Source organism: Callithrix jacchus, chromosome 17, assembly GCF_049354715.1.
Source record: "Callithrix jacchus isolate 240 chromosome 17, calJac240_pri, whole genome shotgun sequence".
Taxonomy (NCBI): domain Eukaryota; kingdom Metazoa; phylum Chordata; class Mammalia; order Primates; family Cebidae; genus Callithrix; species Callithrix jacchus.
The window spans coordinates 77333930-77350280 of NC_133518.1; the positions used below are offsets into that span (position 1 = coordinate 77333930).

At 41.8% G+C, this 16351-nt stretch overlaps 1 protein-coding gene across 14 annotated transcripts in view; it reads left to right on the top strand.

Moving 5' to 3' along the window:
• Positions 1 to 16351, top strand: part of MOBP (myelin associated oligodendrocyte basic protein) — a 53629-nt gene that overhangs the window by 35748 nt on the left and 1530 nt on the right. For 5 of the 14 annotated variants that reach the window (XM_078354699.1, XM_078354698.1, XM_078354703.1 and 2 more), the window contains 2 exons: positions 10159 to 10242; positions 10357 to 14470. The gene's annotated coding sequence lies outside the window, so the exon portion shown is untranslated. Of the gene's footprint in view, positions 1 to 1707; positions 2088 to 6251; positions 6348 to 10158; positions 10243 to 10356; positions 14471 to 16351 lie in introns of those variants that run through there. The other 9 variants (XM_078354700.1, XM_078354704.1, XM_078354695.1 and 6 more) reach the window with 3 other exon arrangements.

Here is a 16351-nt window from a genome sequence, read left to right on the forward strand (position 1 = left end):
GGTTTCTCTCTTCCTCTGTGCCATCTGGTTTCCTTAATTAGTTCCCTGTGCCAGTCCATAGTCAGAACCATAATGGACTCTGGGGAAGTTATTTTCTGAGTAAGATACTAGGCTGCCATATGATCCAGAGATGCAAAGAAATCCCCAGGGAGTGTAGGAGTTGTCTAAATCCATGTATCAGATGTAGCCAGCGAGTTGGGTCAGAAGCAGAGAGAAAAGACATGAAAAGCAACCCGTTTCCACTCCTCACGCCCCTGTCTCCATCCTTACATGGGACTTTTTGAACATCTTTTCCTGGCTCAGCTAGGGTGAGAGCAAGTCCGCCTTTGAGCCTTGCTGAGCCCGTCTGAACAATCCCAGTTCTAGAATTAACTGCTTTTAAATTGTGTGACCTTGGGAATGTTATCTGGCTTCAACCACAATGCCCTACCTTAAGTCCCTCTCCCAAGTGATCCTAGATACAGGGCTGCTTCCCCCGAAACCGTCTCCACCTCAGGACACAGGCTCATGGCCTTATGACACTTCACGACCAGAAGTGGTGCTCAGAGTTCCTAATTCCATGTGTAACCCCCTAATTCCTGGGTAAGCCTGTGACCTGGTCCCCCCAGTGCTTTCTTTGGCTGGTCCCTCCATATTTTCATCTGATGTGGAGTGAGATAAGGAAAAATAGGAGAGGAGCTTTCCCCTGGGGGAGAAGAGAAGTGTGGAAATGATGAGTTATAGTAGGTTAAGCAGTCTAAGATTCCTCTCCCTATGTAGGAGGCCGTTTCCTCATGTGAGGGGGTTTAAACCCAATTATAATGGGACAGAGTTGGGCGTTGACTTCCCATCTCTTCTCTCTGTTTTGTTCCCACTATCTGTAGCCCAAAAATCTTGGGGAGGACTTTGATCTTCAGTATGGGCTCTTGGTCAGGGCCAAAGGAACTAACCCCAATCCTTATTCCACCTGGCTCTGCCACATCCCCTACACACAAACACATGCTGCGGGACGGTTTGCCCCTGGGTCAAGTGGATGATCCTTAGATACCTTGTGCTCCTGTGGACTGGGGTGAGTGTGTGTGTGTGTGTCGGGAAACTTAGCTTTGAGAGGTTGTCTTTGGGCTCTCATTTTCTCTCCCAGGCACAAATATTGGGTGGCAGGGTCGGGTGGGGAGGCTTCTCCAAGTCCCATGTCAGGTGCTGCCCCCTGAGGAGCTTGACTACTGAAGCTGATCATGAGATGACTGTACGCTGATACACCTTCAGGGACCTGGCCTTGACTTAGGGCTCCACTGTATCCTCAGCAGTGGCCTTGCAGGAGACCCTCTTGGGTTGCTTTCCCTATTCAGCCTAGAGTTGGGATGGTGAGAGAAGAGGGATTGGAGTGAATCTATCTCTGTTCAAATTCCAGCTGGGATTACTCGAGGAGTCTTCCTGGCTTGTTTTGGGCCCAAACTTGGCTGCATTATTTATTGGCTCCCAAAGTCAATAAACTTTGGGATTGAAGAGTGAAAAGATGCAGGCAATGAATTTTTCCACACACTCCTCCCCAACCTCTCCAACGCTTTTCTACTTAGGAGACCAGTGGAAGGGAGGAGAGGCCTTGGGGACAAGGCTCATTGTTCTTCCAGGCTTGGTCCACTCTGCTTTTGATTCTGAAGCTCTTTCTCTACCCAGCGAGACTAAGCTTTCTTGCCTTCTTTCTGTTCTTTCTTTTTGTACATGTAGATGGTATGTTGTGATGTATTCTCAGTGCCTGTGCCCACCTTGGAACTCTGTTCTTGCTGTTCATGCCACATGTGATACTGTGGGCCAAGATCTTTGCACGGGTACCTCAAATATCATCTCAGAGGTGCTTCCCTTGAAAACTCGGTGCTATTTCTATAGTTGCTTTGTTTGATCACTCTAAGTTTTGTTGTCTTCATAGCACTTATCACTCTCTGGAACTATTCTGTTCATTGATTCACTTGCTTAATGCTTGGCTTTTTCCTGTCCTAATGTAAACTCCGTGACTGCCAACACCTGTTTACTTGCTACAGTACCCCCGTGGCCACCCACCTCCCCATTCCTGGCACTAGTAAGAACTCAATAAACACTTGTTGATGGAATGAATGTTTGTTTGTTGTTTTTTATAGGAATGTTTTTTCAAAAGTTCAGATATTTTCAAGAAGTCAAAGGTGTCTATTGTATTTAGCAACAGGGAACTGTTGGTGACCATGTAGGACACTCTCCGTATGACATAAATGGGAGGTGAGGAACAGGAATTTGCAATTATAGATGCAACTTGCTCCACTAGGCTTGACTTGGAAGGAAGGCAGAGGGGTAGGGCAAGGGCTGGAGTGTTGCACTTACTGAGAAGGCACGTGAGCACATGGAAGTGCTGCTGGGAGGGTGGTGGCGGAGTGGGTGTGTGAAGGAGGGGTGGATCTCTGATGGAGCCAGCATTGGAGGAGGTGAGGGGGCCAAATCGGGGCCAGTGAGGATCAGGCATGGAGCAGGGGTGCCTTTTCACTGGAAAAGAGGGAAGGAGAAAAGGAGAGTGTGGATTCTCGTGGATTTGCAGACTTAGTAGCAGGACATTGAGGCAGTTTCTGCCTGTGGTTTTGATTTCTCCTGTAAAGTAGGAGATGAGGTGGCCTGATGGGGTGCTGGTGTTGGGGTCAGAGGCATGAGGATGAGAGAGAGGGTTATAAAGACATCATTTCAAATCATGTATTTGAAATTGTCTATAGAATTCTTTCTCCAGATGAATTTGTATTTTTATTTATTTATTACATATTCAAGATAACATTTTGCCACTACGTTTTTGCCCATAACCTCATATTTAGATTTAAATTCTAGATCTAAACTTGAGGCTCCTATGGTTTCAGGTGGAAGAAATAAGAGTTGGAGAAAGAAATGCAGAGTCTAATCTTCCCAGTGAATAAAGGTTCATGAGGAAACTTTGATGAGGGGAAGCTATAAAAATTCCACCAGATTGCAGGGAGATGGAGCTGTGCTCTGAGACAGGAATTTGCTCCCTGTCCATCTAGGCTGCTGTTCTTACACCAAAGAGTGAGTTATAAAAGGTTAAGCAGTCCAATATTTCTCTCCCTGTGTAGGAAACCATTTCCTGATGTGAGGTGGGTTTGAACCCAATTATAATGGACTTAAACTCAGGGCTGGAAACTCAGGGCTGGAAGGGCCCTGGCGGGGGAAGGGGGCTTCCTGCCTGACTCCACTGCACAGGTCTCTGTCCCGTTAATACCACCATTGCCAGGTACTTACTATCTCTGCTTGAGTAAAATGAAGTGTCCTTAGTGGACAAAGATGATACTGTTGACACAAGAGTAGGGTGTGCAGTTGTTGCTTGGAGAGAATTTGCATCCTCTTATTGCAGTACAGGTACACACTTGCAGGAATGCTTGGGTAAGGAGAGTGATAAAATAACTTCTTATCGAGCATCAACTATGCATTCACCTTATATCACAGGGTACTTTGTGTTTGTAAACGCGAAACAGGAGAAGTTGTCATGACCCCCATGGCCACTGAAACCATGGCCTTTACCGTACCACCACCATGTGGCAATCCAGAAGTTTCTAAACAGAGAATGGTTTAGAGTACCCAGGGGTACTTGGAGATGCCACTGTATGAGATAAGAGGAAGGTGGAGCCAGCAGGACTCCAGGCCACACCTTCACATCAACAAAAGTAGTGTTTAGTGTCTGTGTTGACTTCTAACTTTATGTAGATAAAGGATTCCACTGGAGCCAAAGAGTCTGACTACACTTTCACAAATGCAACAAATATTGATAGAATCCTTATGTCAAGTGACTTTCTAAATGGTTTACTGCATTAAAGAGTGTACTATTTGACAATGCAGGTTTGAGTTTAGTTGGCTGGTATTTCAGTGACTATTCATTTCCTCTGAGGCAACAGTTTACCTATCACCAAGTTCAGTGCTTCGACCTTGATCAACTGACTGGGTTTCTCCAAAGTACAGATGAGCAAAAGAACACAGATTAGAAAACAGTCCTGATAATTAGTCCTGCATTTTTAGTTTTAAACAGATTTATGTAAAAGCATTATATTTTACAAGGCACTAAAATCCGTTTCTGTTGCCCAAGCTTCATTGACATATAAACGACATTGGTAAACACAAAATAGGTTTGAGGAGAGTGGAGAAAATAGGAATCTACAGCTTAAGTCGTGGTCTTACTTCATAGCAAATCTGTTATCTATCAGATTTCTATCGTTTGGCGCAAAAAGATCTCTTAATAAAACTAAGTTCTAAGAAAGTATTAGATAGTCTGATTACCAACATTCGTATTGGATTTTGAAGCATATGAACTCTCTTACGAGTCAATTCATAATCTGAGGCTGGAGATCTGTGGGACCCAGTAGTGGTATCTGGAGAGGCTGGTGGGTCCCTCTCTAGAACCCAAAAGGTGTAAGGATTTTGTAGAGGGAAAGGTAAATAATGCCAAGTAGCTGGGGTCTAGGAAGAAAGTTTTCTCTTGGGCAAGAGGGTGTAAGTTCCTAAAGTTCCTTCAGCGGGATGTTGGTCCTTTAGTTAGGAGGTTTAAAATCACCAGGAAGAAAGGGTGAGGAGAAACGTCTGGGCCCATGTTTGAGAGGGTGGCTGATGGTTGTGGAAGTTCTTTCTTCGATGAGTTAATGATGCATATTTCTGATAAAGACGGGAAGTTATTTATGTCAGCATTAACTAAATCTACCCTTCATGCAGAAAGGAAGAGCTCCTGGGCCATTCTCTATTAATGAAACCATACCATTGTCGATATTAGAGTGTCTGTGAAATACACTGAAAATACTTCCCTGTCTCAGGTAGTGGCCAATGCTACCTCCAGGCAGTTTTCCTTGATTAATGATGCAATGGAGATATCCTATTGCATCCACCATCAAGGAGAGTTGGGCAGTCTGTCATTCAGAGGAAGTGGGACTCAATAGACATTCTGACTATGTATTAATCCAGTCATGTTTACATGCAGGTCAGAGGGCAAAGCTTTTCTTTACACCTCATATATCCTTCTCTTCCTAGGTGGAAGTCCATTCACAACTACTTCACTGCTAGCAGACCTTTTTCCTAACAAGAACAGGTGGATGGCAGAGTGGGGATTAGAACACCTCAGCACTCACAGGGGCGTCCTATGGGAGCCAGGCTGGCTTCTAGGACATCTTACTGATGGAAGTTATTTAGTGGATCTTGGATTTGATTTGATTTTTCTAATCTCTTAAGCACATTGATCTTTGGGTTTGTTGCCTGTAATTTTTGTCTTAGGAAGGCAGCATCCTTCTTTCCTGGAAGAAATCTTGATGCATAAGAAGAAAAGACCTGGTATCCTGCCCTGTTTTTGTTCTCATGGAGAGTCAACAGATTTTCACATAATCTGCTTTTACTATAACTCACCCTCCATTTCCTGAATTCTTTGTGAACATCCCTTTTTCCTGTGAGCTGACAGCTTCTGTTCTTTTTCTTGGAGCTTAGGAGCTTTTTGAGTCAGATCCTTTAGCAAAGCCCTCGTTTTCTGCCGATGGAGATCATTAAGGATCTTTACCGCCAGCTTCAAGAGTTTGCATTTATTTTCAACTAGAGCATCGACTGGCTGCAGTAAAACAAATTTTTCCAAGTTTAAAATTCTTTTCTTCCAGCTGATGCCTCGCTGGCAATTATTTGGCTTAGACTACAAATGGCATCGTTTTTTTTTTTCCAGTTCTTGTTAATATGGATTTTGGCATTGTCTGATGAGCCTACCTTTTCATCTTCTTACCATGGTATTCTGCCAGTTAACCCTTTGTTTTCAAATCATCTAGTTCATTTCCTTTCCTAGGAGTTTTCTCCTCTGACTCAAAGATCAAGATCACGTGGTTTCAGCTATCTAGTGTATCTATTCATCACTACAATGCATTATTTTCCTAAACCACAGCTTCTTTCTGAGACTTGAGATCTTACCGGATCTGCTCACTACCTCAGTAGGTAGAGGGTGGGACAGGAGCAGTTAAGGGCAGAAAGAGGCCACAGCCTTCTATTTACTGCAGCCTCCACGTACCCCTCCAAACAATCTGTACTGCCACCTCCTTCTCTTCTAACTCCTATTTTCCATCTCTTTCTTCACCTCAATGCACACACATCTCGGATCACAATAACTTTCTTTTTTTTTTTTACAACTTAAATTTGCAGACCTTGGTTTATAGATTCATAGCAGAGCTACTTAACAACCTTTCTATATTTTTATTGCTCTGGACTTATACCCGCTTCATGCTTTCTCTCTCCAGATCTTGTCCCTGGCTGTTAACTCTGATTCTTCCCAAACCAGCCCTACGCTGACTTAACACAGCTTCCTACCATCAGACCGCCAGCAATGATGCCTGGTAAGGGTGCTGACCCACAGCCAGGTGCATTCTTTCTCCCAGTCTCTCTAATTCCCAAATGGTCTGATGACACAGTTACATTAGATTACGTTGGATTAGTTCTATCACTGCTGAATCTGCTTCCTTAACTTGTGTTCAACTACAATTTTAACTTACTATTACTTGCATTGTTTTAAGTCTTCAAAAGTCCTCAGTTAATATTTGAACACAGCTTCTCATGTGACACTTTTCCTCTTCTGGCCTAAGTTTCTTTTTGGTGAGCTCTTGGGGTACTATTAAGAGAATTTCTGCAGTCTAGAGAAGGAGGAGGGAGCATCTGGTGCCAAAGTACCAAATGTGTTCGTGAGTGTGTGTGTGTGTGTGTGTGTGTGTGAGAGAGAGAGAGAGAGAGAGAGAGAGAGAGAAGAGAAAGAGAGAGGGAAAGAGATTGATCTTTTTATTTCTTGTAGCTTTCTTCTTTCTGCTGCTTGTGTTTTGGGAGAGGTGAATTTCCTCCCTTCAATTCCCTATGTCTCCTTGCTCAAAATCATGCTGACAGGAGGTCATGGCTCCTGATACAGTAAACCTTAGGATGGTCCTTACCCATGCCAGAGGTTTGGCTGGCAATTCACACTAATTTCTTCTCCCTTATGACTTGCAAAACTCAAGTACTTGTGAAAATGAAAAAACTTCAGTGTACATATCTCACCCAACAAGGCTTTATAAAGCTGCTTCTGCTTCTCAAGGTAGCTCTCCTCTCTCTTTCTCTCTTTTTCTCCATTTTTTTCCTTTTCTTGGGACAGAGTCTTGCTTTGTTGCTCAGGCTGGAGTGTAGTGGCACAATCTTGGCTCACTACAGCCTCTGCCTCCCAGACTCAAACAATTCTCATGCCTCAGCTCCCCAGTAGCTGGGATTATGGACACGTGCCACCACACTCAACTAATTTTTCGTATTTTTAGTAGAGATAGGGATTCACTATGTTAGTCAAGGTCGCCTTGAACTCCTAGCCTCAAGTAAATCCTCCGGCCTCCGTCTCCCAAAGTGCTGGGATTACAGGTGTGAGCCACACGCCTGTCCAGGCAGCTCTGTATGCTAAACATTAAGGTACCATTAGGATAGAACTAATTTAGAGCAATGTTATATAGTGACGTTCTCATACAGGGAGTGCAACAGCCAAGTTCGTTATACCAGGACATTATTTATACAGGGGAAAAATCAGGCTTATGTGTGTATGTGAATATAGAATTTATTTTGTCTTAAAATCTGAGCCTCCTGTTTAAAGTGTTTTAAGGGACTAAGCAACTTTTGCTCTTCACTCTTAATGCTTTTTCTTTCAGAGCCTACCTTTCATGGAACCCTGCAGCACTAAACACTTCTATATTTGTAACATATTTAAAAGCTAAAAATAAAAGTGTCTGCTCCCAAGCTCATGGGCAAGTCCACTCATCACAAGTGTTGCTGTGGCCGACAGGGTCAATATTTGCTGATTCAGTAAATAATGAAATAGTATTAAAGATAAAGTCATTTAGGGTTTTACTGAGAATGTAAAAACTCAAAAATGAAAATTCCAACTAAAAAGCAGAGGATCCAAATCATAACTTTTGATGCCGACACTCTTGCAGCTACCTCAGAGCATAGTGTATGATACCATCTTCTCCTCTTATGCTACCATCTCTTCCACCCACATGGGGCTTGATGCCAAGAATCACAGGTGCACTGCACATAACCTGTGTTGACAGGTGCTCACTTTAATTGGTTGATGGTCTTGTGGTGGTGAGTGGGTGTGGGAGTAGGGTGTGTCTGGACTAAAGGTATGGGATCAGGCTAGGTCTCACATTCTCACCGGAAATAGGAGTTGACCACAGCTGCTATTGCTTCTCCGTCATTGGGAGAGGTGATATGTAAGGTGGTTCAGAGTGAGAAACCTGGATTTTCTGTTTGAGGATTATTACTTGTGTGAACTTTGACAAAGGATTGAAGGTCTCTAAGCTTTATTTTACAAGTCAAGACAATAAAAAAAATCAACCAATTAGCATAAAGCTTGCATGTAGATAGCGCTCATACAGTAAAACAAAAAAAAAAGTTGCTTATTTATATAGCACTATTTACTATTTGCATTTGCTCTTATACTTATTTGCATACTTGTTAATTACTTGCCCCCATCACTAGAATGTAAACCTCATAAGAGCAAGAACCATGGCTTTATGCCTTGATGTTGTTCCTCATTTCTCCCCCCAATTATTGGGTATGGGCGAGTGCTGTTTCCCGGAATGTCTGGAAACAGTTTTGAAAGCATGGCCTTAAATCCCCTTCTGATTGCTTTTTAAGCCATGATGCTATTGATTTGGCAGAGTATGGACTTGGTTTAATTTCTACTCTACTACAATAAGCAGATTTTGCCTAGAAATGTTCCATTTTTGTAATTCATTTTTAAAAGATAATTATAATAGCAAGAAAGTAATTATTATAAAAGTAAGTATCTCTTAAGATGCACACAGTATCAACTTTTACATAAAAGGTTCCATATGCTTTAAGATTTGCAGTAAGTTGCCAACCCCTTTGCTAAAACTTTCAGGTTGCTTTTGCCCTCCAGCTCAATCAGTTATTCAAGAATTACATCTGTGATTTAGGCAAAAATATGACTTACATGTCCTGGTCCCTAGTGGGGAATAAAGCACTTGAGGGGCTGCAGCTAGAGACCCTGTGCTAGCCTAGGACCAAGTGCAAACTAATGTCATCCATTTGGAGCAAAAGAAATGGGCAGAGTACTTCTGCTGTGACCAGTGAGTTTTGGATGCACTGCAGTCCTCTGCTTTCATTATTCAGAGTATCTAGAAGTAGATGATCGATACAAGTCATATCTTCCACAAGAACCCTGGCCACTATTCCACAGAGTGACTCTCATGATCAAGGTGCTTGGTGCTACTTAAGCTAACAAAAAATTGGCTTTCACCAAACGATAATCACTAATCTAAAATCCTTGGATGTTACAAATCATTTTTCCTCTGCCCTGGGTGATATTTCTATGGGCATTTTTATATAGGCTTATCTGTAACTAATATTTATAAAGTAACATTTCATTGGAGTATATTAGCCTCTCAAAATAGTATAGAGATTAGTATAATCTGATATCTATTTTGATATTTAAAAACATTATCTGATTCGTAAACATACACTCAATTTCTTCTTAACATATGGCCTAAATCTTGACTTTTTGCTAAATTTTAATACCTTCCCACAAGAGCAAATTTAGTACATTAACACACCTTCTAGCTGTTGGCATTTTGAAAGTATTGGCTCAAAGAAAGTGTCAGGAAAATGGGCAAGAACGCTGTAATCTTGGAAAGAGCATGGAGTTATGTAACAAAAACTGGGCTGGGACTGGTTTTATTTCTCACTAGCTGTATGAGTTTGAGAAAGTCATTTAACCCATCTGTGCCTCAGTTTCTTAATGACTGACCTGCCTTTCCTACAGTGCAATTGTACAAACTGAGGGAAATAAAGTTTTAATTTATCCCTGCAGAGTCCTGATGGCTAAGAAAAAAAGAAAAGAAAAGAAAGAAGAATTTAAAAACATTAAAAATATTTTAATCTAAAGGTTAGCACACCTAGATGAAAATATGTTTTCTGAGGGGTTATCATAAAGAGGGGGAGGGACTGGGATTGCCATCCTTCAGACACCTACCCACCATTTTTGGTCAAGGAGCAATATCTTTGTGAAGAAAGGAGAGAGGCCAGTTGGGGGTGCTCGGATATAATCACTGGGGAAACTACTGTGGGTTGAACAGCTGCATGTAGAAATGTAGTTTGACAGGTTTTCCTGCCCATTAGCACTTGGAAGATGCCATCCCATTGTCTTCTGACCTCTATAATTGCCACTGAGAGATCTGCTGTCAGTCTGCTTATCCTTCCATGGTAAGTAAATTGTGTTTTCTCCTTGTTTTTAAGATTGTTCTCTTTGTCTTTGGTGTTCTGAAGTTTCACTATGATGTCACTAAGTGTAGATTTATTTTTATTCATTCTGCTCAGGACTCAAGTCTCTTCAGTCTGAAGATATATGTCTTTCTTCAGGGACACGTGGGAAAAAAAGGTGTCGCACAACCATCAAAATGGCAAAAATAAAAAAAAGTCAAGTGTTGGCAAAGATGTGGGGAAAATTCTCATAAGCTACGGATGAGAATTTATAAACTATTATGACGCCTTTAAATTGCAATCTGGGGATACTGGCAAAGGAGTCAATTGTATAACCTGTGACGAAGCAATTACAATTTTAGGCACCCGTTCTAGAGAAAACTTGAATTCACAGAAAAAGGAGACACATAAATCTGTTCAATGAATCATTGTTTGGCATTAAAAAGAGAAGAGAGAGTTAAAAATTTTTAACCAAAATGTCCACCAATAAAATGAGTGAATCACCTGTGGTATATTCATAAATAAAAATCTTAAATAGCAGTTAAAACAAATCAGATATACACACATTAAATAGATAAATTTAGAACACAAAATGAGGAACATAAAAAGCAAATAGGAGATGGCAAATGTAATATAATGTCCTATGCATAAGTTAACAAAGCACAGTAGTATATTGCATATTGCCCAGTAAGCAGAAGCTGTAAGGTCTCACACTTTCCGTATAATGCAATAGAATAAAAGTGACAACAAAGTAAAAGGGTATCCCCAAAATGAAGCTATCCTTTCAGGAAAAAAAATTTTTAAACAACTCCTGGTTTGAAGAAATAACAGAAAGTAAAAGCTATCTATAAATGGTTAACAATATTAGGTGGACATACTTGTTTGAAGAGATAGATGGAATATAGATGAAAAGCCTGGGGTATCTTCAAGGTTATACGTCTTACAAACAAAAATACTTGTTTGGGTTCAGTCTTGGATCTGGTCTCGTTCCTGTGGCTCCAGATGATTTCTGACATGGAGAAAAACGGGAAAGAGTTGAAATACATCCTTCCACCCAAACCCTCCTTTAGTAATAAGTAAGAAAATGTAGAAGAAAATAGAATGTTGCAGAATGTGGAGGGATGTAACATGGACAGTACTAGGGTCGAGGGAAGCTTAGGTTACAGGAAAGATAGAGCATTAGGAACCATCTTGTGCTAGGAACTGCTGTGGCCAAGCACAGTCAGATGCCAAAAGATCCAACAAGGCCATGGCTCTGTGCCCTTGAGTGAGCACAACCATCCCTAGCCAAGTTTAAGAGGCAAGTAAAAATATGGGGGCAATGTCAGACAAAGTCTTGTTCAAGTTACGGGGCTAGGATAAGAGAGAATGCCACAGAGTAGGGAGGAAGAGTGATAGATCCAGGTGGAATACAGCTCAGAGTGCCATGGCCCCAGGAAGAGGAATCAGGCAAGTACTGTCCCAAGGCAGCTGGAGGGTGAGGGCAGAGTGTCCTGGCTTCCTTACTCGGGGATACCATGGCTATCTGGAAATGCCAATAAAAAGGCAGGAAATTTTGACTGGATGTAATCTTCAGGCAGAAATGTTTCTCTTGCCTAAATTTAGGTGCTAAATAAACAACAGAATGGTAACCTCTTCTATGAAGCGTTTCCAGTGTTGGGATATCTGAGGCCATTATCTTCCTGGGAATAACATGGTGAGGTGCAGGGTGGTGGTGGTGGTAAAACATATGCCAGACCACTGTAAGTGAGAACAAATTACTGGCCCGGCCCAACGCACACCTAATAAGAACTTTAATACCCCTTTGGCCTGTTTTAGATTTTGGCAAAGCTAGGCCCATAGTCAGCGCTTGCTGGGCTCTCTCTTCCACATCATCCAGAAAACATACATTTACTATGGAATGATTGTGGAGGTGAGAGTATAGTGCATATTAATTCATGCAAAAAGTTAGATGTTAGTGCAGAAATGTAAATGACAAGAAACTACTGAATTCTCTGTCTGTTGTGGAAATAAAACCTGGGGATGAATCAAAACTATCTGACAATTACTTGAAACAGGCGAATAGCTAAATGTAATGTGCCTTGGATATTATAACTAAAAGGTGCTATAATCCAGTTTTCTTTTTGTCTTTTAAGGATTGGTTCTGAGGCACACTACTAGTAAATATTGCAATTACATAAAGTTCCAAAAGCTACTCTGTGTAAACTTTTTGAGTGGGAATTTTCAACCGTAATGTCTGGCATATGACTGATAATTCTGAATGTTAACTGATTTTATGTTCTGATGTTTTGACTTGTTTTGGGAAAAATTTTGGGAAAAAAAGAGAGTTATCCTTGTAAATACCCAACGATTGGGTCTCTGGGTAAAAAGTCCTAATTTATAGAGATTGCTAATTGCCATAGTGTAAATATTTCCACAATGCAGATTTCTCTCTTTCTCTCTTCTTTCTTTTTCTTTCTTCCTTTCCTTTCCTTTCCTTTTTCCTTTTTCCTTTCCTTTTTCTCTCTCTTTTTTTTTTTTTTGAGATGGAGTTTCACTCTTGTTGCCCAGGCTGGAATGCAATGGTGTGACCTTGGCTCACTGCAGTCTCCACCTCCCAGGTTCAAGTGATTCTTCTGCCTCAGCCTCCTTCCTGAGTAGCTGGGATTACAGGTGCTCACCACCATGCCTGGCTAATTTTATAGTTTTAATAGAGACGGGGTTTTACCATATTGGCCAGGCTGGTCTCGAACTCTGGACCTCAGGTGATCCATCTGCCTTGGCCTTCCAAAGTGTTGGGATTACAGGCGTGAGCCACCACACCTAGCCTACAATGCATATTTCAAGCTATGAACATGATGTATCTGGAATTTACCATTTATCTTTTAACTAGCAAATTTGATGCAGAATTGGGAAGAGAAGCACACAATGAACTCTTGTCAACTGGCACAGGCCAGCACCAGTGCACCACTGTATGTATCCATGGCCCTCTGTGAAGTTAGAGTTTACTACTAAAATTTCAGCTCTATAAATATACAGAGACACTAGTACAAGAAAAAATAAAAAAGGAATATAAACTAAATTCAAACTGGGGACCTCAAATGGAGAAAACTGACAGATAATATTTTTGTGACTTTGAAAAGTAGCATTTGCCTAGAATGACCTTTTATTGTCTTTTTTTGTTTGTTTGTTTGTCTGTTTTGAGATGGAGTTTCGCTCTTGTTACCCAGGCTGGAGTGCAATGGTGTGTGACATCAACTCACTGCAACCTCTGCCTCCCGGGTTCAAGCAATTCTCCTGCCTCAGCCTCCCAAGTAGCTGGGATTACAGGCACCCACCACCATGCCAAGCTAACTTTTTGTATTTTTAGTAGAGATGGGATTTTGCCATGTTGGCCAGGCTGGTCTCGAACTCCTGACCTCAGGTGATCCACCTGCTTTGGCCTCCCAAAGCGTTGGGATTACAGGCATGAGCCACTGTGCCTGGCCTATTACTATCTTTTATTAAGCAAACAGGGTGTCTGTGTATGTATCATACTAAGTGTTCTGAGCTCTTAGTTTCTTTGGTGTTCACCTAGATGGAGGCTGGGGCTTCCTCCTTTCAGATATTGGTGCTAATGTGATGCTGATCAGAGAATGGGTGGGACCTGCACACTGTGAAGCTGGTTTCAGGATGGCTGAGCTGAGGGTCAAGAAAGAAGAGAAGATACGAACTGCCCGAAGTTTGGGATGGTGGCACTGAAATTACACTTGTGATTCGGCATGACAATATATGGCTCTTTGTGATTGTTAACATTAATGAAAACAAGAAAAATTAGTTGCTCAAAAGTTGAAAAAATGAATTTATAAACTTTTTATTAAAGTAAGGCAAAGAACAGATTAAAATAGAAGTAAATTAGAAATGTCAATAAGAACCCATGGACCTTTTTTTAAAAGGAGACTTTATCCGTTCTGTCCCTACAGTGATTTGTGCTCTCGGATATTTTTGCTGTCATCCTGACAAATTCCAGTTGGAATGTGGAACAAGCTTATTTGTAGACCCAGTGCCAGTGGCTTCTAAAACAAATCTCTGAAAAGAGAAACCACTGCCCATTGGAAGGATAGTTGATTCCATACCTCGAGCTAGGGAAAATAATCAGAACTAGTCTGTGAATTCTAGATGTTGAGAGAAAGCCAGTTCGCCTTAGGGCATCAGAGAGTCATAAGTCCATAGGATGCAAAAAAGAAGATGAAATAAAATTGCCTGAAAAACACACCTGAATTTCTGACATTGTTTTCTGAAAAGGCTGGGTATCGATAAATCCCAATTATGTGAGGTCGACACTTGAGAATTTATAACCAACAGTTTGAAAATGCAGCGTGTTGTTTTTTTCTATGAGGAGACAAAACAGAAGTGAGTATTGCAGGACATTATCACAGTATCAAAGATCTTCGTGAAATGTGGTTCATTTGCTAGAAAATGATGCAAGCCTATAGGAGAGAATCGGGGTTTCTGCGTTGCTGCTAGGGATGACCTTAGGGGTTGTAAGTCACACTTTTTCCTTAGTCTGCCGGCAGTAGCTACATAGAGTACGCCTGCCTCTCCCCGTGAAAGCCACGCTGAGTTTCATCAGCTAGTAGTGTCTGGGCACTATTGCAAGTTATGTCATGTTTATGGCCATTTATCCAACTGCTTTTTTCTGTGCAGGGGGGCTCTGCAGCCTCATTCTATGCTATTTTTATTACCACGTGTCCGTGTGCCTCAGGTGGCAAAGCAGAACCAGCTTCTCTACCCTCAGCAGGGCTCACTATGACTCACTGTAAGGGAAGAAACTCTTATAGATGTCAGACAATGTTAGGTAAGTGGACAATGATAAACAGAGCACCAAGTGGTCACTATTAAAGAGTGAAGGAGAGGTATCAAAGTTAGCTTAAAAAAAGTAATAGGAGAAATATAAAGTAAAGGGAAAATACGCCACAAAAATTTAGATTGTAACTGAACTTCTAAAGAGATTTAAAAATGAAGTAAAGGAAATACGTGAAGAAAGAAAGTAAAATGCTGAGGGGTAAATTTGACCATGAATACGTAAGGAAAAACATACTTACACTAAAACAACCAAATATACAAAAATCAAGTGGAAAAACAGGTCAAGACAGTACCAGTTGATGTCTATAAGAACTAAATGTGTAAGAAGTGAAAAAAAAATGGCCAGTTTAACACCAGCTCGTGCCTATAACAACACATTTATTTGCAAAGTCCGAATTTTACACAAAATTGGCAGGAAACAACCAACAACAGATCTGTCATCAACACAGGGTAGCACAGCACTGAACATGCGCAGCTAGGCGGTCAAATCGCTTTCCCCACAGGAGGCGGCAGGGGGAGCCTGATGCTAGCAAGAAGTGAGCAGCCCTGCGGGATGGTCCAGAGGACAGCGTGATGGAGGTGGGAACTGGGTGGGAACAAGCGAGGAACCCAGGAAGCAGGCCTTTGGTGTTGTATACATGCATAAATCCTGAATGGGCATGTGAGAGCTCGGAGCCCTGCCATGGTCCGTGTTGCCTTCCTTAGTCACTTCCTCTTCTCTCCCAAGTCGCTGGGACAACACACCAAGGGCTTACTAGCTAAAATGGGTTTGGAGCAATCAAGACGGCCTCCTGCTCCAAACAAACTGCTCTCCTTGCTCCTAACATTTATGAAGAAAAGTGAGGCTCCTGGAGAGAGGGTGAAAAGGGAGGCTGTCACCATAGGAGCATCTGTCCTTAACTGTCTCTTTAAATAACTGTAGGTAACGTGTGGGGATTTGGGGCATTCTGCTCTGGACACCATTGAAAACCTATTTCCTGGATGTATGTAAAAATCCAGAAGGTTCTATCTCTAGATCTTCAGCAAGTGGGAGTGACAGGGGCCTGGAAGAGACAAGAGACTCGGCTTGCCTTTGCAGACAGTGAATGTCAGCTTGAGGAGAAGAAAAGGTGGACTTCAGTGGTCATTACTGGGGTGGGCTGATTTGTCAGCCTCACTGTGAACACCCGAAAACAACTTAGGGGTATTTTGAGGCCTTCAGATTCCTCTCTTCACAGGTTGGGGACTTGAAGTCAATTTCTGTAATCACAGGCAGGTGAGTTCACAGTCAAAATTACGTTCCATGTAG